Consider the following 23,964-nt stretch of genomic DNA (forward strand, 5'->3'; position numbering starts at 1 on the left):
TGGGTTATCTCAATCATTGTTGACCTGCCATCGCCTTTTTATAGGCCGGGCACTTAAGGGGAAGCTTACCGGGCGGGCCGGTAAAACCCGACTTCGGCGCACGTTTCGATTTTTTAAAAATTAACGAAAAGAGATATCGAAATATAAAACAAATCACGCTGTAGCTGAGATGTTGGGCTTCATTTTCATAAAAAAATATTTGATTTTACTCAAAATTTGAAAAAGTTGGACTCTCGAGAACACCAAAATTTTTGGTAGGAGAACCGCTCCCATGCCGCAAATTTTTGTGTTTGCACAACGATTTCTCCCGTAAAAATGTGTTTTATCATATAACTATGTACGGTCATTTTGCTCAGAAACTAATAACGAGTCGAATGGTATATAAATATCAGGGGGTTTCATACAAAAATCTACATTGAGAGGCATTTGTATGAAAACATTTCCAAAATTATTGCGCGCCACCGCGATCGAACAGCAGCTAACGGTTTCTTGGCTGGGCACCCGTGCGGATGATGCAGCGAAACAAAGCAGCAGATTTGCCTCACTGACGTTGATCCGGTAAAATAGTTGGACACAAATTGATTTCAGAAAAAATATGTAATTGATTGCATATTGGTTAACACTCCCACTGCCATGCTATAAATCACTTACACCAACTGCCATGCCTCAAAACAGTGGGAACGGTATTTTTCAACTGCTAATATCTCAGCCGTTTTTCATCCGATTTGCAAAATTTTTGAAGCTATGAATTTTCCCAGCCTTCTAGATGAATATTAAATTTTCAAACTATGGATTTGACCAAAGTTCTATTTTTGAGTACTCAAAAACTCGGAGCAAGTACCTTAAAAAATACTGTTTTTCTGGAGCCATTCCGAATGTAAATTAGTTTCCACGCTTATTTTAATGTTGAATTGCCCATATTAATAAAGCAAAATTATTGCAAAGAAAAATATGGAAATACTCATTATTTAAGACTATGAGATCTTCACAAAATTACGTATAATACAGAAAATTTGTATATTCGATTTGAACTTTGTATTCATCGCGACAACCCCTGTGTTTTATTGCTTGAAACCAATCACGTGCACATGAGAAATCTTTTTCCGAACGATTGTGAAAAGTATGAATCTCAGAAACTACAAAATTTTCATAAAATCACGTATAATACAGGAAATTAGTATTTTCAGTTTGAACTTCACGTCCATCGCGACAATCTCCATGTTATATTGCTTGAAAACAATCACGTGTACATGAGAATACATCTACAGATAAATGGGGACAAGTGTGAATCATAAAATTACAAAATCTTCACAAAATTACGTATAATACAGAAAATTTGTATATTCGGTTTGAACTTTATATTCATCGCGACAACCCCTGTGTTTTATTGCTTGAAAACAATCACGTGTACATGAGAAAACTACTTCCAATCGATTGTGAAAAGTGTGTGTTTTAGTAACTACAAAATTTTCACAAAATCACGTATATTACAGGAAATTTGTCTTTTCAGTTTGAACTTCACGTCCATCTCGACAACCCTTGTGTTTTATTGCTTGAAAACAATCACGTGCACATAGGAAAACTTTTTCAAAGCATTTGTGAGAAGTATGTATCATCAAAACTACAAAATCTTCACAAAATTACGTACAATACAGAAATGTTGTATATTCGGTTCGAACTTTACACTCATCGTGACAATCCTTGTGTTATATTATTTCAAAGCAATCACGTGTATATAAGAATAAATTTACAGATCACTGGAAACATGGATTCCTACATTTTTTTTTCTTCTAGGCATTCCTACAGAAATTGTTTCAAGCATTGTTGAGAAAACTTTCCTGGGATTTCCTAAATAATTCCTCGGACCTGGTATGATGGTTAGTTAAAGCACAGGCATTTCACCCCGAGGACCTGGGATCAAATCCCACTCCCTAAAAAACACACACAACGTGAGTTCTTCCTTCGGAAGGGAAGTAAAGCGTGGGTCCCGAGATGAACTAGCCAAGGGCTAGTCCAAGAATTCCCCAGGAACTCTTTTAAGAATTTATTTAGGACTTCCTCTTGAAATTCTTTCAGGAATTCCTCCAGGAAATAATCCAGTACTTTCTCCAGGAACTTTTTATGGATTCCCTTAGGAATGCCTCGTGGAATTGCTTCCAGGATTCATCCTGGGGTTTCTACAGGAACGCCTGCAGGGATTCCTTCAGGAACTGCTACAGGGATTCATCCAAAAGTTCATCCACTCTTTCTAGAATTACTTCAGGATTTCTCCAAGAATTCCATCTGTGATTTATTCAGGAACTTATCAAGGGATTTCTCAACGAATTTGTTCCTCGATTTTTTTTGTGATTATTTAGGAACTTCAATGAATATTTGAGTTCACTGAGAATGTTTGAGGATTCTTGAAGAGTTTTAGAGTATTCCTCGATATTTTGTGATTATTTAGGAACTCTAATGAATATTTGAGTACACTGAGCTTGCTCGAGAATTTTTGAAGAGTTTGAGAATATTCCTCGACTTTTTGTGATTATTTAAAAATTCTAATGAATATTTGAGCCTGCTGAGCTTATTCGAGGATTCTTGAAGAATGTTAGGAGTTTTCCTCGATTTTACGACAGCTGAGAAATTCTGATGAATATTTGAGTTCACTGTACTTGCTCGAGGATTCTTGAGGAGTTTAAGAGTATTCCCCGATATTTTGTGATTATTTAGAAATTCTAATGAATATTTGAGTACACTGAGCTTGCTCGGGAATTCTTGAAGAATTTGAGAATATTCCTCGACTTTTTGTGATTATTTAGAATACTAATTGAGGAATATTTGAGCCTGCTGAGCATATTCGAGGATTCTTGAAGAATGTTAGGAGTTTTCCTCGATTTTACGATAACTGAAAAATTCAGATGAATATTTGAGTTCACTGAGCTTGCTCGAGGATTCTTGAAGAGTTTTAGAGTATTCCTCGATTTTTTTTGTGATTATTTAGGAACTTCAATGAATATTTGAGTTCACTGAGAATGTTTGAGGATTCTTGAAGAGTTTTAGAGTATTCCTCGATATTTTGTGATTATTTAGGAACTCTAATGAATATTTGAGTACACTGAGCTTGCTCGAGAATTTTTGAAGAGTTTGAGAATATTCCTCGACTTTTTGTGATTATTTAAAAATTCTAATGAATATTTGAGCCTGCTGAGCTTATTCGAGGATTCTTGAAGAATGTTAGGAGTTTTCCTCGATTTTACGACAGCTGAGAAATTCTGATGAATATTTGAGTTCACTGTGCTTGCTCGAGGATTCTTGAGGAGTTTAAGAGTATTCCCCGATATTTTGTGATTATTTAGAAATTCTAATGAATATTTGAGTACACTGAGCTTGCTCGAGAATTCTTGAAGAATTTGAGAATATTCCTCGACTTTTTGTGATTATTTAGAATACTAATGAATATTTGAGCCTGCTGAGCATATTCGAGGATTCTTGAAGAATGTTAGGAGTTTTCCTCGATTTTACGATAACTGAAAAATTCAGATGAATCTTTGAGTTCACTGAGCTTGCTCGAGGATTCTTGAAGAATGTTAGGAGTTTTCCTCGATATTTTGTGATTATTTAGGAATTCTAATGAATATTTGAGTTCACTGAGATTGTTCGAGGATTCTTGAAGAGTTTTAGAGTATTTCCCGATATTTTGTGATTATTTAGAAATTCTAATGAATATTTGAGTACACTGAGCTTGCTCGACAATTCTTGAAGAATTTGAGAATATTCCTCGACTTTTTGTGATTATTTAGGAATACTAATGAATATTTGAGCCTGCTGAGCTTATTCGAGGATTCTTGAAGAATGTTAGGAGTTTTCCTCGATTTTACGATAACTGAAAAATTCAGATGAATATTTGAGTTCACTGAGCTTGCTCGAGGATTCTTGAAGAGTTTTAGAGTATTCCTCGATTTTTTTGTGATTATTTAGGAACTTCAATGAACATTTGAGTTCACTGAGAATGTTTGAGGATTCTTGAAGAGTTTTAGAGTATTCCTCGATATTTTGTGATTATTTAGGAACTCTAATGAATATTTGAGTACACTGAGCTTGCTCGAGAATTTTTGAAGAGTTTGAGAATATTCCTCGATTTTTTGTGATTATTTAAAAATTCTAATGAATATTTGAGCCTGCTGAGCTTATTCGAGGATTCTTGAAGAATGTTAGGAGTTTTCCTCGATTTTACGACAGCTGAGAAATTCTGATGAATATTTGAGTACACTGAGCTTGCTCGAGAATTCTTGAAGAATTTGAGAATATTCCTCGACTTTTTGTGATTATTTAGAATACTAATGAATATTTGAGCCTGCTGAGCATATTCGAGGATTCTTGAAGAATGTTAGGAGTTTTCCTAGATTTTACGATAACTGAAAAATTCAGATGAATATTTGAGTTCACTGAGCTTGCTCGAGGATTCTTGAAGAGTTTTAGAGTATTCCTCGATTTTTTTTTGTGATTATTTAGGAACTTCAATGAATATTTGAGTTCACTGAGAATGTTTGAGGATTCTTGAAGAGTTTTAGAGTATTCCTCGATATGTTGTGATTATTTAGGAACTCTAATGAATATTTGAGTACACTGAGCTTGCTCGAGAATTTTTGAAGAGTTTGAGAATATTCCTCGACTTTTTGTGATTATTTAGGAATTCTAATGAATATTTGAGCCTGCTGAGCTTATTCGAGGATTCTTGAAGAATGTTAGGAGTTTTCCTCGATTTTACGACAGCTGAGAAATTCAGATGAATATTTGAGTTCACTGAGTTTTAGAGTATTCCTCGATTTTTTGTGATTATTTAGGAACTTCAATGAATATTTAAGTACACTGAGCTTGCTCGAGAATTCTTGAAGAATTTGAGAATATTCCTCGACTTTTTGTGATTATTTAGGAATACTAATAAATATTTGAGCCTTCTGAGCTTATTCGAGGATTCTTGAAGAATGTTAGGAGTTTTCCTCGATTTTACGATAATTGAAAAATTCAGATAAATATTTGAGTTCACTGAGCTTGCTCGAGGATTCTTTAAGAGTTTTAGAGTATTCCCCGATATTTTGTGAATATTTAGGAATTCCAATGAATATTTGAGCATGCTCGAGAGTTCTAGAAAAAATTTAAGAATATTCCTCGACTTTTTGTGATTATTTAGGAATACTAGTTAATATTTGAGCCTGCTGAGCTTATTCGAGGATTCTTAAAGAATGTTAGAAGTTTTCCTCGATTTTACGATAATTGAAAAATTCAGATGAATATTTGAGTTCACTGAGCTTGCTCGAGGATTCTTGAAGAGTTTTAGAGTATTCCTCGATATTTTGTGATTATTTAGGAACTCTAATGAATATTTGAGTACACTGAGCTTGCTCGAGAATTCTTGAAGAATTTGAGAATATTCCTCGACGTTTTGTGATTATTTAGGAATTCTAATGAATATTTGAGCCTGCTGAGCTTATTCGAGGATTCTTGAAGAATGTTAGGAGTTTTCCTCGATTTTACGACAGCTGAGAAATTCAGATGAATATTTGAGTTCACTGAGCTTGCTCGAGGATTCTTGAAGAGTTTTAGAGTATTCCTCGATTTTTTGTGATTATTTAGGAATACTAATGAATATTTGAGTTCACTGAGAATGCTCGAGGATTGTTCATTGAATTCAAATATTCACCAGAATTCCCAGGTCATCATAAAAATCAACAAATATTTACAAACACTTCAACAAACCCTCGAGCAAGATGATTGAACTCAAATATTCACCAGAATTCCCAGGTCATCATAAAAATCAACAAATATTCATAAATACTTCAAGATCCCTCGAGTAAAATCATTCAACTCAACTATTCACCAAAATTCCCAGGTCATCATAAAAATCAACAAATCGACACCAACATTTCAAAAGGGCGTAACTGCATTTACAACCAATGCCTTCTCACAAAGCTGTGGAGCGTATCCCATCCCTCTCGAGCAATCCACTAGCACAAATAGAAAGATAAAATCCTCCTCTTTCGATTAATGGATGTGAATTGCGTGAGATGAATGAAATACGACCTACAGCTCTGTGAAAAGGCATTGGTTGCAAAAGCAGTTACGCCCTTTTGAAATGTTGGTGCCGAAATATTCACAAATTCTTCAAGAACCCTCGAGCAAGCTCATTGAACTCAAATATTCACCAGAATTCCTAGGTCATCATAAAAATCAACAAAAATTCACAAATACTTCAAGAACCCTCGAGTAAAATCATTCAACTCAACTATTCACCAAAATTCCCAAGTCATCATGAAAATCAACAAATACTTCAACAAACCCTAGAGCAAGCTCATTCAACTCAAATATTCACCAGAATTTCCAGATCATCATTAACATCAACAAATATTCACAAATACTTCAAGAACCCTCGAACAAGCTGATTGAACTCAAATATTCAATAGAATCACCAGAGGAATTTCCTTTCGGAATTTCCTTTAGGAATTTCCTTTCGGAACTTCCTTTAGGAATTTCCTTTTGGAATTTCCTTTACGAATTTCCTTTCGGAATTCCCTTTAGGAATTTCCTTTCGGAATTTCCCTTACGAATTTCCTTTCGGAAGTTCCTTTACGGATTTCCTTCCGGAATTTCCCTTACTAATTTCCTTTAGGAACGTCCTTTAGGAATTTTCTTTAGGAATGTCCTTTAGGAATTTCCTTCAGGAATTTTCTTTAGGAATTTCCTTTAGGAATATCCTTTAGGAATTTCCTTTAGGATTTTCCTTTAGGATTTTTCTTTAGGAATTTCCTTTGGGAATTTCCTTTAGGAATTTCCTTTAGAAATTTCCTTTAGGTATTTTTTTTAGGAATTTCCTTCAGGAATTTTCTTTAGGAATTTTCTTCAGGAATTTTCTTTGGGATTTTTCTTTGAGGATTTTGTTCAGGAATTTCCTTTAGAAACTTCTTTCAAAGATTTTCTTTTACAAATATTATTTACGAATTTCCTTTCGGAATTTCCCTTACGAATTTCCTTTAGGAATGTCCTTTAGGAGCGAACTTTAGGTATTTTCTTTAGGAATGTCCTTTAGGGATTTCCTTTAGGAATTTCCTTTCGGAATTTCCTTTAGGAATATCCTTTAGGAAATTCCTTTAGCAATGTTCTTTAGGAATTTCCTTTAGTAATTTCTTTTAGGAATTTCCTTTAGGAATTTCCTTTCGGAATTTCCTTTAGGAATTTCCTTTCGGAATTTCCTTTAGGAATTTCCTTTCGGAATTTCCTTTAGGAATTTCCTTTCGGAATTTCCTTTAGGAATTTCCTTTCGGAATTTCCTTTAGGAATTTCCTTTCGGAATTTCCTTTAGGAATTTCCTTTCGGAATTTCCTTTAGGAATTTCCTTTCGGAATTTCCTTTAGGAATTTCCTTTCGGAATTTCCTTTAGGAATTTCCTTTCGGAATTTCCTTTAGGAATTTCCTTTCGGAATTTCCTTTAGGAATTTCCTTTAGGAATTTCCTTTCGGAATTTCCTTTAGGAATTTCCTTTCGGAATTTCCTTCAGGAATTTCCTTTCGGAATTTCCTTTAGGAATTTCCTTTAGGAATTTCCTTAGGAATTTCCTTTCGGAATTTCCTTTCGGAATTTCCTTTAGGAATTTGCTTTCGGAATTTCCTTTAGGAATTTCCTTTAGGAATTTGCTTTCGGAATTTCCTTTAGGAATTTCCTTTAGGAATTTCCTTTCGTAATTTCCTTTAGGAATTTTCTTTTGGAATTTCCTTTAGGAATTTCCTTTAGGAATTTCCTTAAGGAATTTCCTTTCGGAATTTCCTTTAGGAATTTCCTTTCGGAATTTCCTTTAGGAATTTCCTTTCGGAATTTCCATTAGGAATTTCTTTTCGGAATTTCCTTTAGGCATTTCCTTTCGGAATTTCCTTTAGGAATTTCCTTTCGGAATTTCCTTTAGGAAATCCTTTCGGAATTTCCTTTAGGAATTTCCTTTCGGAATTTCCTTTAGGAATTTCCTTTCGGAATTTCCTTTGGGAATTTCCTTTCGGAGAGAAATTCCATAAAACATTCCTTCGAGAGTTCTTCTACGATTTCCTCTAGAAGATTCTTCGGGAATTCCTTGAGGAATTTTTTTGAAATAGATATAAAATATTCCTTGAGGAACTTCTTCGGAGTTTTCGTGAGAAATTCTTCCGAAAATTCCTTGAGGAATACCTTCAAAAATTCTTGGAGGAATTCATCCGGAAATTTCAGTGAGAATTCCTTCCCAAATTCCTGAAGCAATTCTTTCGAAAATATTGAAAAAGTTCCATTAAAAGTCTCATGAGATATCCCTTCTGAAATTCCATAAGGAATTTCTTTAACATTATTTCAAAACTTCCTTGAAAATATATTTCGGAAATTCCTGAAGAAATGCTTTTTGTGATTTTTTATTTCCAAGGGGAACTCATTCGGAAATTCTTTGAAGAAGTCCTTTGAAAATGCCTTGATAAGGAAAATTCGGAAATTGTTAAAGGAGTTTGCTAGGAAATTTTTTTGACATATGTCCTTCGGAAATTTCGTGAGAAATTGTTTGATAAGTTCGTTGAGGAATTTTTTCGTTTTTTTATAAATCTTTTCGAAATTCCTCAAGGAATTCCAGCGAAAGATCCTTGAGCAGTTTCTTCGGAAATTCCTCAAGAAATTCCTTCAAAAATGTATTGCGGAACTCCTACGAAACCTTGAGAAACTTCTTCAAACATTCCTTCAGAAACACGTTTGGGGATTATGTGAGAAAATCCTCAGGAATTTTTTTGAGGACAATCGTCAAAAATTTTTGAAGGAATTCATTCGGAAATTTTTGAAGGTTTTTCAAGGCAAATCGATAAGAAATTTCTTTGGAAATTCCGGGAGGGATTTCATTGGAAATTCGTAGAGGAATTCCATCGGAAATTCAGGAGGAAATCCTTTGAAAATTCCAGGAGAAATTCCTTTGAAAATTCCTGGAGGAATTCCTACGGAAATTCCTGGACAAACTCCTCCGGAAACTCATGGAGGAATTCTTCGGGAAAATTCTGGAGGAATTCCCTCGGAAATTCTTGGAGGAATTCCTTCGAGAATTCGTGGAGGATTTCCTGCTGGAATTGCTGGAGGAATTTCTTCGGAAATTACTGGATGATTCCTTCGGAAATACCTGGAGAAATTTCATCCTGAAATTTCTGGAGGAATTCCTTCGGAAATTAATGGAGGAATTCCTTTAGAAAATCCTTGAGCGATTCCTTCGCAAAAGTCCTGGAGGAATTCCTTCTGAAATTTATGAAGGAACTCCTTCGGAAATTCGTGGTGGAATTCCTGGAGAAATTCTTTCGAAAATTCCTGGTGGAATTCCTTCGGATATTCATGAAAGAATTCTTTCGGAAATTCCGGCAGGAAATCCTTTGAAAATTCCAGGTGAAATTCCTTTGAAAATCCCTGAAGGAATTCCACCAGAAATTACTGCAGGAATCCCCTCGGAAATTCCAGGAGGAATTCCTTCGGAAATTGCTGGAAGATTTCCTTCGGAAATTCCTGAAGGAATTCCTTCGGAAATTTATGAAGGAATTCCTTCGGAAATTCCAGGAGGAGATCCTTCGGAAATTGCAGAAGGAATTTCTTTGAAAATTCCTGGAGGATCTCCTTCGGAAATTCCTGGAGAATTTTCTCCAGAAATTTCTGAAGAAACTCATCAGGAAATTCATGGAGGAATTTCTCAGGAAATTCCTGGAGGAATTCCTTTGAAAATTCGTGGAGGAATTTCTTCAGAAATTCGTAAATGAATTCTTTCGGAAAATTTCTGGAGCAATTCCTTCGGAAATTCATGGAGGAACTCTTTTGGAAAATGCTTTAGGATGTCCTTCGCAAAATTCCTGGAGGAATTCCTTCGGAAATTCTTGGAGAGATTCCGTCGGAAAATTTCTGGAGGAATTCCTTTGGAAATTCATGTAGGAATTCCTTCGGACATTCATGGAGGAATTCCTTCGGAAGTTCCTGAGGAAAAAACCTTTAAAAATTCCAAGAGGAATTCCTTTGAAAATTCCTCCGGAAATTCCTCGAGGAATTTCTTCGGAAATTCGTAGAGGAATTCCGTCGGAAAATTTCTGGAGGAATTCCTTCGGAAATTCATGGAGGCATTCCTTCGGAAAATCTTTTTGAAATTCCTTGGCAAAATTCCTGGAGGAATTTGTTCGGCAATTCATGGAGGAATTCCTTCGAAAATTCATGCAGGGATTTCTTCGGACATTCATGAAGGAATTCCTTCGGAGGAAATCCAGGAGGAAATCCTTTGAAAACCCCAAGAGGAATTCCCTTGAAAATTCCTGGAAGAATTCCTTGAGGGATTCCTCCGGAAATTCCTAGAGTAATTCCTCCAGAAATTTGTGGAGGATTTTTTCCGAAATTTCCTGGAGGAATTTCTCCGGAAGTTCCTGGAGGATTTCCCTCGGAAATTCCTTGAGGAATTGCCACGGAAATTCTTGGAGGAATTCTCTCGGAAATACATGGAGGAATTCATTCGGAAAATCCTTCGCAAAATTCCTGGTGGAATTACATCGAAAATTCATGGAGAAATTCCTTTGGAAATTTCCAAAGGAATTTCTCCAGCAATTTCCGACAGAATTTCTCCTGGAATGTCTGAAGGAATTCTTCCTGGAATTTCAAAAAAAAAAAAATCCTTCAGGAATTTCCAAAAGAGTTTCTCCAGGAATTTCCGAAAGAATTTCCAAAGGAATTCCTTAAGGAATTTCCAATGGAATTCCTCCGGGATTTAAAAAAAAATCCTCCAAGAATTTCCGAAGGAATTCCTCCAGGAATTTCCGATATAATTGATCCACGAATTTCAGAAGGAATGCATCCAAGAGATTCCGGAGGGATTTCTCCAGGAAATTCCGAAGAAATTCCCCTAAGAATTTCAGAAAGAATTCCTGCAGGAATTTCCAAAGGAATTCCTCCATGAATCTTCAAACGAATTCGTCCAGCAATTTCCGAAGGAATGCCTCCCGGAATTTCCCAAAGAATTCCTCCAGGAATTTTTGAAGGAATGCCTCCATGAATTTTCGACGGAATTCCTCTTGGAATTTCCAAAAATAAAATCCAAAAAGACTTTACGAAAGAACACCTCCAGGAATTTCCGAAGGAATTCGTCCAATAATTTCCGAAGAAATTATTCCAGCAATTTCCGAAGGAATTCCTCCTGGAATTTCCAAAGGAAATCGTCCAGTAATTTCCGAAGGAATTCCTCCAGGAATCATAAAAAGCATTCCTCTAAGAAGTTTAGAATGGTTTTTTTCCAGGAATGTCCTAAGAAATTCATCCAAGGATTTTCTCAGGAATTTCTCTATAGATTTCTGAAAGAATTCCTCCAGAAATTTTCGGAGGTATTCATCCAAGATTTTTCGAGGGAACTCCCCAAGGAATTTCCGAAGGAATTCCTGCAGAAATTTCCGAAGGAATTCCTTCAGGAATTTCCAAACGAATTCCTTCAGGAATTTCCGAAGGAATTCTTCCAGGAATTTGCGAAGGGATTCCTCCAAGAATTTTGGAAGGAATTCCTTCTGGATTTTTTAAGGAATTCCTCCAGGATTTTTTGAAGGAATTGCTTCAGGAATTTCCGAAGCAATTCCTCCCGGAATTTCCGAAAGAATTCCTCCAGGAATTCATTCGGAAATTCCAAAAGAAATTTTTTTAGAATTCCTTCTAGAATTTCCGAATGAATTCCTCCAGGAATCTCCACAGGAATTCGTCCAGCAATTTCCGAAGGAATTCCTCCCGGAATTTCTGAAAGAATTCCTCCAGAACTTTCCGAAAGTATTCATCCATGGGCTTCGTGGCCGTGCAGTTAGCGGCGTCAGTCGTCTAGGCGTTACGTAAGTCTCGGAGTGCGGGTTCGATTCCCGCTCCAGTCGGGGAAAACTTTTCGTCAAACGGAAAATTCTCCATTGGGCCACTGGGTGTTAAGTGTGTTGTCCGTTGTCTCGTGTATGTAATGTTCAGTCTGTGCAGCCTCTGGCTGAAGACGGTGTAGTGTCTTTATAAAATTTTTCGAAGGACCTCGCCAAGGAATTTTCGATGGAATTCCTCCAGTAATTTCCGAACGAAGCCCTTCAGGAATTTCCGATGGAATTTTTCCAGAAATTTCCAAAGGAATTCTTCCAGGATTTGCGAAGGATCTCCAAGAATTATGGATGGCATTCCTCCAGAAACTTCCAATGGAATTCGTTCAGCAATTTCCGATGGAATTCCTTCAGGAATTTCCGAAATAATTCATCTAGGAATTCCTAAAGGAATTTCTCCTGGAATTTCTGAATGAATTCCTCCGGGAATCTCCAAAGGAATTCGTCCAGCAATTTCTGAAGGAATTCCTCCCGAAATTTCTGAAAGAATTCCTTCGGAGTTTCCTGGAATCTCCGAAGGATTTCCTCCAGGAATTCCGCTAGGAATTTTCGAAGGAATTCCTGCAAGAATTTCCAAAAATAATCCAAAAAATATTTCCGAAAAAAATCCTCCACGACTCCGGGAATTTTCAATGACATTCGTCCAGCAATTTCCGAAGGAATTCCTCCAGGAATTTCCAAAAGCATTCCTCCAGGAAGTTTGGAATTATTTTGTCCAGGAATTTCGTAAGGAATTCACCTAAGGATTTCCTTACGAATTTCTCTATGGATTTCTGAAAGAATTCCTCCAGGAATCTCCGAAGGTATTTATCCAAGATTTTCCCAAGGAACTGCCCAAGGAATTTCCGAAGGAACCCTTCAGGAATTTCCGAAGGAATTTCATCAGGAATTTACGAAGGGATTCCTCCAGGAATTTTGGATGGAATTCCTTCATGAATTTCCAAAGGAATTCCTCCAGGTATTTCCGAAGGAATACCCTCAGGAATTTGCAAAGATATTCCTGCAAGAATTTCCGAAGGAATTCCTGCATACATTAAAAAAATACAAGGATGCAGGCGAATTTAATTTTTACTAGTCAAAAACAGCTCTGATCATCTAAGTTTTTCGGTTAACTTAGAATATAGTTACTCGGTCAGGGGGGGTAGGAAGGGGTACGGCGCCCCCTGCGCCGTCCCCCCCCCCCCCCCCGCCTGCGCCCTTGATTGCTTTTGTGGATTGATATTTTTTTGAACAATATTGCTTACAAAATAGTTGTCAATGAATGGAACAAGGCCAGGTCTTATTTTTTTTGAAAAATAAAAATCTTTTTCAAGCACGATGCATACCTGTGCTTTCGTTTTTGCTATCATTAAATCTCTCTAAAATGAGTTATAGTTTTATAGGGTATAAATCATTCAAATGAACTCGTATCAATTTGCGGGTTTCGGCAATGTTGTTGAAGATAGATTTTTCGATAAAGATGGAAAATTTGGTGATGATTGAACATATACATCGCTACCTAGACTAAAAAACTGAAAACATGTGGTTTCTCCGTATAACTGGATGGATTTTCTCATACAAACTTCCAGCCCGTTGAGCGCCCCTCTAGACTTGTAGACTTGTCCGATTTCGCTCAAAATTTAACAGTAGTTTCTGAGAGTCAACAATAAAATATTTTTGGGGTAAGACTTTAGATTTTAATAGTTTTATGTTTTCCGTATATATGTACATATACATCGTGTCGGTTTTGTCGGTTTTGGATATGTACGGCGGAAATAGGAGTCATATGACAAAATGGCATGATACCCTATATGTTGAACAATCGCGACAGATGTTTCACATTCTTTTTTATTTCTATATAATACTGAAAGTTAAATCGGACAGAATATATTCGACAAATAATCTTCCTCGGTATTTATTCTGTATAAAAATTAAAAAAATCTCTTATCATAAAAGCCACCAAAATTGTTCAATGAACATTATTAAGATTCTTTCAAGTTTTCCTGCTAGAGTAAGTAATTCAGGCTCCTCTTGAATTTCTCAAAATATTAAGTCAGTAATTCTGACATGTTTTTTTTTAGGAATTTTGTCAACAACTCTGCTCTTAGTGTTGTATAAAAAAATCATTTGGGAGTAACGTATGAGGAGTATTTTAATTTATCCTTCCCAAATTATGCCACACGACGGCTGGTCGCGACGATTATGGTCTAACAAATCAGCAAAACTTTCAATATACCTTTATAGCACATCACCATCACATGTTCCGGTTTGAAAACTTACTTCGCTATTTCTTAAACATTTTGTGTAGAAAATGTGACACAACAGAAAAAAACGTTAAAATATGCTATATTGACCAATACAAATTATCCCCTAGTTCTAGCATCTTTATTACATCCGCGAACTATGCATTTGTTCCATGTGAGCATAGCGACAAATCTTTTGTATTATTTTACCGTTTCATGTTCTTTCCCATCATCCGCACGGGTGCCCACCGCAGGCCAGCCAAGAAACCGTTAGCTGCTGTTCGATCGCGGTGGCGCGCAATAATTTTTGAAATGTTTTCATACAAATGCCTCTCAATGTAGATTTTTGTATGAAACCCCCTGATATTTATATACCATTCGACTCGTTATTAGTTTCTGAGCAAAATGACCGTACATAGTTATATGATAAAACACATTTTTACGGGAGAAATCGTTGTGCAAACACAAAAATTTGCGGCATGGGAGCGGTTCTCCTACCAAAAATTTTGGTGTTCTCGAGAGTCCAACTTTTTCAAATTTTGAGTAAAATCAAATATTTTTTTTATGAAAATGAAGCCCAACATCTCAGCTACAGCGTGATTTGTTTTATATTTCGATATCTCTTTTCGTTAATTTTCAAAAAATCGAAACGTGCGCCGAAGTCGGGTTTTACCGGCCCGCCCGGTAAGCTTCCCCTTAAAGCCTCCCGTCTTATGGTCGTTTCTGTCCTCCGGCTTACACAGCATGCACTTGGGTTGGCTCGTGCAGTCCCGAGCAACGTGGCCGTTTCCACCGCAACTCCAGCATCGTCCGGACCTGTCGGGGCCCTTGCAATTTCTCGCCTGATGACCAAACTCCATGCATTTAAAGCATCGCTCCATCTGCTTGGTGGCTCGGGGAGCCAGTCGCAACGAGCACTCCGCCCATCGAATTTTCACCTTGCCAGTTGCTACCAGCTTATTGGCAATATCGACAGGCAATCGGATTGCCGCCGTCTGAGTGCCTCCATACGACTTCCTTATCCGAATCACCATCGGTCCTTCGACGTTGCACTGCTCCTTTGTGTGTGTGTGTGTGTTTTTTTTTTCCTTCTAAACCATAGGGGGATAATCTGCTCAACAGACACCCTAACAGAAGGTTAGGGTAGTGTAGGTCTGACAGGCCGTCTTCTACAACAAAAGTAAAATCCAGGACTACTCTCTCCTCGTACCCACTAAACCATTCCTATGGTCGCCAAACCCTAAGTCTCTCCGGAACCACCAAGAAGGTATTGCTTCAGAGAGGGGCTAGTGCACATCGCACCCACAAGGTTAGCTGCGTAGCCTGCAGCAACGAACATCGATGACTCGCTTTGGAGAGTCTATCACGGTAGCATGCTGGCGCTTAGCCAGTTTCCCGAGTGGTCCTCGCCACTCCCTTTGTCCTCGGAAGGCGGGCAGGGTCAACCCCGCCCGCGCTCTACTGCTGAGCGGACATCAAGAACTGATGCCCACGTGCAACCCGATCTGACCTGCCCGCAAAGGAAGGGTATCACTACCCTTCAGGCCCTATCAGATGCACCCGTAGGTTGCAGACAGCAGGATCTCACCTACCCCGACCCTTGCCGGGGACCCCTTTCCAACCGCGGGCTCGGATCCAACCCAGTAGACCGACGCCACGACAGCACCGCTACCGGGACTTCCTCTCCGCGGCCACTTAATCGCTGTAAGGGTCGATCTCGACCGCAGGGCACCGGTATGACCTACGAAGCCGACTTCGAACCCCTGGACCACCTCTTGTACTGCATCTGGACTAGCCATTCTCCGAGTCCACGCGCCACCTCCTCTGTAGCTCCCAGACGATGTGGGTAATAGCCGTTGAAACGGCGTTCCAGCCAAACTCATCCCTACACATCCTCTGGACCAAGTTGTCCGGGTTTGTGTCCTCCCCGCATGTGGCAAGCATACGGTCACGCATTGTGCGAAAACGCGGGCACACGAACAAAACGTGTTCCGCCGTTTCCTCTAAACCATTGCACACTGGGCATTCGGGAGAATCCGCATGCCCGAAACGGTGTAGATACTGTCGGAAGCAACCATGACCAGGGTCGTGCAATTTCGAAAGGAAAACATGACGTACGACGACTGTAGCAAATCGTTTCCCATGCGAACGGACTGCTGTGATGCTTCATTTTCACCCAGCAACACACTCGTTCGTTGCTGCTACAGAAACAAGTGTGTATGAAACATGGGATGATACACTTGGATTTTCGTTTCATTTATGAGTCATTGAAATACTTCAACATGCTAAAAATACTATTTAAACCACATTTTTAAATAGTGGTGCACGCCAATAGAATGATAATTATGTTTTATGAAAGAGGATAACAAATTCGACCATTTAAATCCAATTAACCGACGCCCGTAACCATTGAGAGACTAGCGCGCACCAGTGAGACACTAATGCTCTGACGGGTGAAGCACAAGCAATGCGACCGGGTGGGAGACTACCGAGTGCTACGATGAGTGGAAAAGTTTTTTTTAACGACCGAGTCATTAGAAAAATGTATGAAACACTTGAAGTGACTCATTCAAATGTTGCATGAAAGTGTATCATTGAAACGAAATTGTACGCCCCTGACCATGACCTGTAAGGACCTGTGTCAGGTGGAATGTGACTTCCCCATGGCGCCTATTAATCCAACTATCTACCCTCGGTATCAACCTATAGGTCCACCTTCCTTTGGTGTAACTGTCCCACGCGCGCTGCCATTTGACCATAGAGGCCATCCTGACAGTCCTGCGTATGCCTCTTGTGCCGCGCATTTCGAAGCACTCCATGTCCTCACTGATAAGAATGCTGATAGGCACCATACCAGTAATGACGCAGAGAGCGTCGTGTGACACGGTACGGTACGCGCTCGCAACCCTCAGGCACATAAGCCTGTAAGTACTTTCCAGCTTCCGTCGGTAGCATTTAGTACTTAGCACGGTGCCCCACGCCGGGCCGCCATACCTAAGTATGGATGTAGCAACACTAGCCAGAAGCTTGCGCTTACTGGCGTACACCGCAGAGCTATTGGGCATCATCCGGGACAGTGCCGCAATAGCTGTGGAGGCTTGTAACTGAGCAAGGGCCGTGTTACTCCCAGCAAGGATGAAACCCCCGTCTTCAAGCCTCAGGGTCGGCAAGACGCTCGTGACACTCCGCGAAATGAAAACACTTGTAGATTCGGCAAAGCAAAACTCCCTATATTGACGGTCTCGTGTACACCTTTATTCACTTCCTGACGTCCTACTTTCCTTCCTCCTAGCTTTCTCCCTCCTAGCTTTTTGGCGTCCGCCCTTAACACTGGACGACGCCTCCCACGTTCTTAAGGACTAGTCCTACCTTATACACGCTACTTTTCTTCACTGCTTCTGGGGCCCCGCGCACTGCACGCCTACGCTGCCGCTCCTTTCGCCTGTCTACTAGCTCCTTCTCTCCTTCCTGGGCCAGGGGGCGGGCAATTCTTCTCCTTCCTTCTCTCTCGTTGGCTGCAGCCTCTCGCGGACCTTCCTTCTGTCCCGTGCGCCCCTCGAGTGTGGTGACGGACTCGAGGCTTCAGTGATCCGTAGAGTCACTGGAAAAAGCCTGGGTTCGTCGGCGCGCTTGGTGGTTGTATCGGGTACAAGGGTGATGCGGACGCACTACAAAAAGTTGAGTAGGGTCTACGCTGCGGTGTGGCTCCAAAAGATACCGCAAAGTTCGGTTTTAAAATAAAAACCGCGAGGTCCTGTGGGCACAATGGGAGAATCGCGATGGCGGGTTAAGCACTATACGGATGGGCTAGGTTCGGGGTATTGTTACGGAATTTACCTGGATGTCCGGATTGCTCCAACTTCTCCACTTTCCTTTTCTCCTTCTTTCCACTTTTCCGTGCTTTCAACTCTTTCTATTAACTTCTCCCACTAGACTTCCTGCCAACTTTACTTTTCTTCAACAAACTTTCCTTCTACCAACTTTTCAAATGACTGTTGTCTCTGAAGATCACCAGGCTAATGATCCTCCGTTTTGAAGATCGTTGACCCCGAACCATTGGCCATTGACCCGTCGTAAGTACCGAAGTTCCTCCTCATCATGGCCACCCAGTTCGCCTCCCATGGCCGCCCATTTCGCCACCCCCATGGCCGCCCATTCGTGCAGTCCTGTGCAGCCTGGTGGTGACTAGCGGAACTACCGTCGTCCTTACATGGGTCAGTGTAGTGACGGCTGCGTGCGTGGGATTTCGGGACGTGATACTTAACCTAACTACAAACGTTTTCTTTTTTTTTAACAAAATTTAACGAATACTAAACGCGACAAATCTCATCAATACTGGACGTTACACTGACACTTGTTACACTCTCCTCCCGCTCGGGTAAAAAAATATTAGTGAAGCTAATATTTTTTTTGTTTAAAAACACTTAACACCGCGACAACTTAACACGTACCTCTGAACCTGAACTTCACAAACTTCGTTGACAGACACTTATTTTTTTACAATGAAAGCAACAAAATCTTGACACATTGCTCCACTCCTTCAATTTCAAAAATCCACTTGGGTAAGAGAGCATTTTATTTCAGCACAGGTATGGGACGGGGTCATAAGGCATCATCGTTGGATTTTCCAACTCCACGCAATTTAAAGGTAAAACCTTCTACTGACCATCAGCGTACTAAGACTCCGGTCTCCAACGTACCCAAAAGTGCTAATTTTATTGACCAACATTGATGAGAAACGATTTAAAAATATTTACAACAAGTTAAAATTATGTATTTTACAAATTAAAAACCACAAAAACGAATTAAAACTTTTCTAAAAAAAAACTACTATTTTAATGAGCATGCTAAAATTGATAAAACATGCAAAAAAAATTAAACTAAATTCCGGAATTACTATTTACAAAAACAACGTTGCAGAGTCACCCTCTACTACAGTATGAAATGTTTTAGTACAATGAAATATTTCCAGTGTCGGAGTTCACTGTTGATCGGCCGATCTTTTGTACTATTTCTAACGTGCGATACTGTTATCATGATCAACTGTGTGTGCATACTTCGGGAAGATCGAGCTATCAAACAAGGCTATTGTTGAAAAATGGTAAGTGTCCAATGTGGTTCTCGTTGGGAAAAATATGAAAATGGGCATTTTAGTGCATTATTTTATCATTTTAATGACATTTCGTCGACGAAAGTTTGGTCAAATGATCATTTTAATGGTTGAATGTTGCTAAATAGCCTACTATTCAAGTATTTTCCTAACTAGAAGCTCATTAAGATACTCGGCATGAGGCATGATACCAGGTAAGTACCTCTTTATTGATTCTTGTGAACCGTTGAGCTATTGTGAACGTATGAATTGGTTGTTCTTACTATGTCCGGTCTTTTAATTAATGTTCTAAATGTTGTTTATGACTAAATCTGGCCTACTTAAATATGTTGAACCTCCTAAATCTACCATGCTCGCTTTCATTTACCATTGACAATGCAACCTTAGACTGGTTCAAAATTAGGTTTGCAAGCTCAATAACAGAATGCAAATTGCATGTTAAAATTTTTCTAGAACACAAAAATTTTTCTAACAACAAATTAAAATAAGTTAAAACAAATTTAAAAAAATACACGTTAAAATTCAACATCACAAAATTATTAAAATATTCTACGATTTCCTAGGATTTTTATTACTGCCTGACATTCGTGGCGGTTAACGTTTGAATGGACAGATTAATGGGTGGATGCATCTGCAGCTGCATTCCACTGAATGGGTCTATTTGTTCCCTCCTCGAATAAGGATTATCCAAATGGCATCTGACGTGGTTTCCAGATGAGGCTTTTACGGAAACCTGGTCGTTAACCAATTTGACCTCCTGATCCTCAGGAACCAAACGCACCACAGAGATTTGCCGTTTACGCCTTCAAATCTGCCGACGAAAATACGCCAAGCGACTTGCCATTCAGGTCGGAAACTTCATAGGAGCTCGTTCCCTTCTTGGCTACAACGATGCAGGGAGTGTAGACTGGCCCGAGCTTGGCGTTGTAGTCGTGACCAGCCGAGGATTGTCGGAATGACCTTTTATACACTCGCTGTCCTACATCGAAGGTTGGTGAGTACCTTTTATGGCGCAAATCGTATTGCCTTTTTGTACTCTCATGAGTCTTTTTTAGGTTTTGGATGACGGTTTCCCAAACCTTCTTCGACACACCTCTCATCCTCTCCATGCGATCTTCATCGGTGAGTTCCTCATTGTTTTCTAGGCGATGATCTGATCCACGAGTCATGATCTCGTTTCCGAACACGATTCGGTGAGGGGAAAATTTGGTCGAAGAGTGAACTGTGTTATTTAGCACGAATTCCATCTCCGACACTTTAGTGTCCCACAGACGTTGATCTGACCGGACGTATGAACGGATCATCGCGTTTAGCGTACGGTTCAAACGTTCTGCTGGATTCGCCTGACTCCGGTGACGAGCATTCGCCCAATGCTGAATGCCGTACTTTTTCAACAATTCTTGGAACTCCTTCGACAAGAACGTCGTAGCATTGTCGGAGATCAGGTATTGAGGCACCGACAACTTTCGCAGCCACATCTCTTCCACGATCTTGCATAGACTACCAGACGAAATCTTCTTCACCGGGACAAGCAGGCAATACTTAGAGAAGATGTCTAGAATGACCAATAAGTGTGCATTTCCCTGCTTGCTCCGAGTGTTGTCACGTCGGAGTAGCAGTAAAGAAATCACGACTCTTTCAGCAGTTCTGTTTATTCGAAAACGCTATAAAGCTATAAAAACAAATGTAACTTTAGTCTAGAATACAAAATCCGCAATCTATAGTGTTCTTACATTATCGGTGAACTTTCTCACTCTCTGCTACCCCTGGTCGATCAACAAATGGGCAAATATTATTATACTCTCTATCCACGATATGGTGAACAGAGGATAATTACAATTAACGGTGCAATGAACAATTATTTTCGCAACTACACAAGTATGTGAACTACAATTATTTGTTAAAGAAATTCTGTTAATTGCCCAATATGTCCGTAAATATAATGATTTTACTAAATTCAACAAGCTAAGGTGGTTCACTGTTCTACTGTTTGCTTTTTCATTTGTGCCAAATCATCGCTGTCATTCCCATCACCTCTCATTGTTCGACGCTGTTTGGTACAGTAGCCTTCTCGCAACCGGGTGACCGTTTATCCGTGTATCGGCTTAAGCAGGGTATAGCTTGTTCGGGCTAACATTCCCCGCCCCGTAAAGCTGCTCTGAATCTGCAGCATTACTCTCCGGAAGAATATCCATGACTGCTAGTTTTGCCACTGATCTTCGTAACGTTCCAGAAGTAGTTCGGACCTCTGCTCGCCTAATACGTCCGTCCTTGCCTGGAAAAACTGCTGTCACCACTCCTCGAGTCCAGCGATTTCTAACATTTCCGTCTACAATGAAGACTACATCACCTAATTCTATCCTCTTCGTTTCCGCAAACCATTTGGTCCTTCGCGTTATTGTAGGCAGATACTCACGGATCCATCTGCGCCAGAACTGATCCAAAATGTGCTGACAGAGTCTCCAGTTGCTGCGTAGAGCTTCTCTTTCCTCCGTCGACGATTTCTCAGTCTGCGTCACTCCCACTGAATTCAGAAGGAGAAAATGGTTTGGTGTAAGAGCCTCCTGAGACGAACCTTCCAGCGGCATGTATGTTAATGGTCTCGAGTTGACCATAGACTCGGCTTCGCATAAAACGGTGTGAAACACTTCCTCTGTAGGAGTCCGGGGGTGGTTCATGGAGCTCATAGCCGTTTTAACTGCCCTGACCATCCTCTCCCACGCACCGCCCATGTGCGGAGAGGCTGGTGGAATGAAATTCCACCTGGTGTTTGCGTTCGTGAAGCTCTCAGACATCTTCTGGTTCACGTCCTGTAATTGCCTCGCCAACTCCCTTTCGGTACCGACGAAGTTGGTCCCGTTGTCGGTGTAAATCTGCTGCGGCGCTCCACGTCTGGCAATGAATCTACGAAGTGCCAGCATACACGACTCGGTTGATAAGGATGCTGCTATCTCTAAGTGGACCGCCCTTATAGTGAGACAAGTATATAGGACAACCCACCGTTTCACCAAACTTCTGCCAATTTTGATCAAATAAGGACCAAAATAATCTATCCCGATCATCGTGAACGGTCTGACAAACGGTGTCACGCGCTCTTCCGGCAGTGGCGCCATCCTTGGAATCTGCGGTTGAACTTTGTAGGTGCGGCACCATTGGCAACGTTTAGCAGCCTTGCGCACTTCCGCTCGCATGTTGGAGATGTAATATTTTTGTCTCAATTCGTTTACCACAGTTTCTCCGTTCTGGTGCCCAAACAATCTGTGGTAGCTGTCGATGACAAGTTCGGTAATACGGTGTCCTTTCGGCAGGATCACTGGATACTTCGCATCGTACGCAGTGAATGGTGAAGCACCGATGCGACCTCCCAAGCGAAGCTCTCCATGTTCTCCGATAAACGGAGACAGTTTCCTTAAGGGACTGTTCCTTTTTACTTCACTTTCGTTTTCAGCTCTTATTTGCTTCAGCTCTTCTGCGTATTCGTCCTCTTGCGCCAATCGCCACAACGCGCATTCCGCACGTTTGAAATCTTGCTGATCCAATCCTTCTGACATCTGAGATGATCCCGGTATGTTGCGGCATCGTCTGATGAACATAAAGACGTACGAGGCCGACCGTAAGAGGCGTTCCCATTTAGAGAACCGTTGACAATCAATGAAACTGGCAATGGTAACTTCTCTGTGAAAATGAACTGCGCGTAATTCCTCCTGAACTTCCACGTACTGCACCTTCTGCGTTGGCCACTGGTTCTCCGGTTTATACAAAAAATCTGGACCAGAGAACCAACGATTGGTTGGCTGTAGATCCGGAGCTCCCTTCCATTTGGTCGCATCGTCCGCCACATTTAGCCCCGACGGCACGTATCTCCATTCCTGCACCTTGGTCTCGTCCAGAATTTCGCCTACACGCACAGCAACGTATTGTCGGTACTTTCTAGCGTCCGACCGAATCCACAGTAGAACAGTGTTGGAATCGGTCCAGATGAACCTCTTCTGGATTTTTATCGAATGACTGTCGACGATAGACTTCATTAAGCGGCTACCAATAAAAGCCGCCTGCAGCTCCAAACGTGGAACTGACAGCGGCTTCAACGGAGCTACTTTCGCCTTCGAAGCCACCAATGCACATCGTGCTTGTCCACGGTCGATTACACGGAAGAAAGCCACACAAGCCATAGCAGACAAACTCGCATCCACAAACATGTGCAGCTCCAACGTTTCATAGATGCCCTTCTCGTAGCCTGGAAAGTAGCAGCGAGGTACTTGAACCTGATGCAGCTCGCCGAACACGCTGACAAATCTTCTCCATGTTTCGTTGACTTCTTCGGGGATTGGATCGTCCCATCCAACTCCACATCTCCACAGATCTTGAATGATGGTTTTCCCATGTATCAGCACATGAGAGATTAGTCCAATCGGATCATATAGGCTCATAATAAACCGCAAGATCTTCCTCTTCGTAGGCACTGAATCTCCTGATACTAATCGCTGCAGATCCTCCGACACAGATATTCTGAAGGTGAATACATCTTCCTTGGGAAGCCAGGCCATCCCTAGCACACGTTCAATGAGACTAGCTTTATCGCTAGTGAACTCCTTACTTTGAGATGTATGCTGTTCCCCAAGATGCGCCAACACCTGTCCCGAATTCGACTGCCAATTTCTTATTTCGAACCGTGCTTTCGCGTGCACCGTTCGAACATCTGTCGCCAATTTTGCCATTTCTTCTGCTGTGTCCCTGCTATCTAAGT

At 40.3% G+C, this 23,964-nt stretch overlaps 1 protein-coding gene across 18 annotated transcripts in view; it reads left to right on the top strand.

Moving 5' to 3' along the window:
- LOC109405099 (unconventional myosin-XVIIIa) overlaps positions 1-23,964 on the top strand; it is a 1,227,991-nt gene that overhangs the window by 28,427 nt on the left and 1,175,600 nt on the right. The window contains exons 1-2 of one of the 18 annotated variants that reach the window (XM_062861175.1): positions 15,189-20,211; positions 20,273-20,339. The exons of 16 other annotated variants lie outside the window; for them this stretch is intronic. The gene's annotated coding sequence lies outside the window, so the exon portion shown is untranslated. Of the gene's footprint in view, positions 1-15,188; positions 20,340-23,964 lie in introns of those variants that run through there. One more of the 18 variants, XM_062861174.1, reaches the window with a different exon arrangement.

This window comes from Aedes albopictus, chromosome 3, assembly GCF_035046485.1.
Source record: "Aedes albopictus strain Foshan chromosome 3, AalbF5, whole genome shotgun sequence".
Classification (NCBI taxonomy): Eukaryota; Metazoa; Arthropoda; class Insecta; order Diptera; family Culicidae; genus Aedes; species Aedes albopictus.